The sequence below is a fragment of the Cucumis sativus genome, chromosome 5, assembly GCF_000004075.3.
Source record: "Cucumis sativus cultivar 9930 chromosome 5, Cucumber_9930_V3, whole genome shotgun sequence".
In the NCBI taxonomy this organism is placed as follows: domain Eukaryota; kingdom Viridiplantae; phylum Streptophyta; class Magnoliopsida; order Cucurbitales; family Cucurbitaceae; genus Cucumis; species Cucumis sativus.
The window spans coordinates 22599099-22601683 of record NC_026659.2 but is presented as its reverse complement, the minus strand read 5'-3'; the positions used below and the strand labels follow the sequence as shown (position 1 = coordinate 22601683).

General features: G+C 26.9%; 1 non-coding gene across 1 annotated transcript; it reads left to right on the top strand.

Moving 5' to 3' along the window:
• Positions 1-2112: 2112 nt before the first annotated feature.
• On the top strand, positions 2113-2185 carry TRNAA-UGC. Its single transcript has one exon. It is a non-coding gene; the product is annotated as a tRNA-Ala (tRNA).
• Positions 2186-2585: the final 400 nt, after the last annotated feature.

The window sequence follows — 2585 nt, the reverse complement described above, 5'->3', positions numbered from 1 at the left end:
GATAAAGTTGAATCGTCTATCATGTACAAATCTAATAAGTCACAGCAATAGTGGACGCCATAATAGAATTAGATCGTTTATCATGTACAAACCCAAGAAGTCGCAGCAGTAGACACCATAATAGAGTTGGATCGTCTATCATGTACAAAACCAAGAAGAAGTCGCAGCAGCAGTGGGTGTCATGATAGAGTTGGATCGTCTATCATGTACAAACCCAAGAAGTCGCAGCAGCAGTGGGCGTCATGATAGAGTTGGATCGCCTATCATGTACAAACCCAATAAGTCGCAGCAGTAGTGAGAGTCATGATAGAGTTTGATCGTCTATCATGTACAAACTAAATAATTCGCAGCAGCACTGGACGCCATGATAGACGATCGAATTCTATCATGGTGACAGAAAGAATTGGATCGTCTATCATGTACAAACCCAAGAAGCTAGAACGTCGACCAAACAGATACTTACATAAGACCTTAAAAAAATGATAAGAAATTAAAAAAAAAACAAAAAAAAAAATAGTCATGAATGGTAATATAAAAAAAATGGAGACCTTATCCTTTGATAAAGTCTTTAGTCACAGCTTCAGCCACATCTACTAAACTTGCACAAGAAAAAAAAATAGTTTAAAGAAAAATCAGAATAAATAAAACAAAAAGAAAAATATAGCATTGTTTTTTAATAATAATAAATAAAATAAATAAAATAAAATCAATTGATCTAGCCAGGTAACAAAATGTTTTTTTATAAAATAAATAAATCTTATTTTGTTATTTGGATTAAAAATACAAAAGAAAAAAATGAAAAAAAAATAGTAAGAACTAAAATAAAAAGAAAAATAAACAAAAAAAATGAAAAAAATAATTATAGAGTTTTTAATGAGTTAAATAAAAAAAACAAGAGAAGAAAATAATCTAAATATGATAATAATGAAAAAAAAAAGGTTTTTTAGAAAAGAAATATAAAGAGAAAAAGATTTTCTATATATATATTATATAATAATAATAATAAAAGTTTTTTAGAAAGAAATATTTATATATATATATATAAGAATGAAAAAAAAACATTAATATTGAAACACAAAACAGGGGAAATTAAAAATAAAGACAGAGAAACAAAAAAATAATAAAAATTAAAATTCTTTTATATATATGTAATAATAATAATAATAATAAAAAGAAGAAAATTAACTCTCATCTTTCTTTTCCCTCGCCAACCCTAAACCAAATGGTGACGAAATTTACCTATTTACAATAGAGGATTAAACATATTGGGTTGATTTTGCTATCAATCTTCTCCTACCAATAAGGTTGATACAAGATCTCCCTAAGATGAAGGAAAATTTTGAAGATATTGAGTAGTTTTTTTTAAAAAAAAAGACAATTTATGTTTTAGGTGAATTATTAAATAATATATCTATATACATATATATATTATTTTTTAAAAAAGATAAAAGTTTGGTAATTAACAAGTAAAATAATTAATATATATATATATATATAATATAAATAAATCTTTAAAAAAAAATCTTGGATTTGAATTCATATTTTGACATCCGCAATTTTCCAACTTTAGTCTCCAATTAAATACTATATATAAATTTTTTTTCAAGATCTTGTATATTTAGTACACGATCTTAAACAAAAATCATTGGGATATTGGTACACGATCGTACGATCGTACGATCATGTACTAAATCTTGAACAAAATTGTGTACCAAATATAAAAGATCTTGAACAAAACGATTGTTTAGATTTAGGTACAGGATCATGTACCAAATCTACAAGATCTTGTACCAAATATAAATTTTTTTTACAAGATTGTGTAATCAACATAAAAAATATAAAAAAATCGTTGGAATATTGAAACAAATCATCATTGTGTTGACAAGTTATATTTTTTGAAAAAATCTCTAAATGATTATATTTACAAGATTTGAGATAGGTTATATTAGTACATGATTGTTTATGTTTTAAGAATTAAATTTGGATACATTTCCATAATTGAAAGTTGGGATTTGAAGCCTTTTAGGATGACATAAGTCTTTAGAAAAATATTTGATTTTCTCACATTGTTAATTCCTTTATTAAACTACAAGTTAAGTTTCAGAACAAATTGGGGATGTAGCTCAAACGGTAGAGCGCTCGCTTTGCATGCGAGAGGCACGGGGTTCGATACCCCGCATCTCCATTTCTTTTTATTGATTATACCTTATGGAAAAATCGTTAAAAGGCCTCCAAGAATATGCACATCCGAGCCGGCCCAAAAGCAACTAAATCCACAGCAGCCTAAGATCAAGTATTCACGAACTTTATTGAAGTATTCATGGTTATATATTTTTAATAGAGCACAGGAGACTTCTGCTAAACTTTACCTGTCTACCATTTTTATTACCTTTTTTTTCCTCTCTCCTTCAAATTTATTTTTTTACAAAATGAATAGAAAGAAAATAAGATGCTTGAAACATAATTAATTTTAAAGAAATGAGTGATAGTGAAGCAAAAAAGAGAGGAGAACTTTCTTTTGAAAGCACAATTATTTGATGATGATGCCAAAATAAAATAAAATAGAATGTTGAGATTAGGCGATG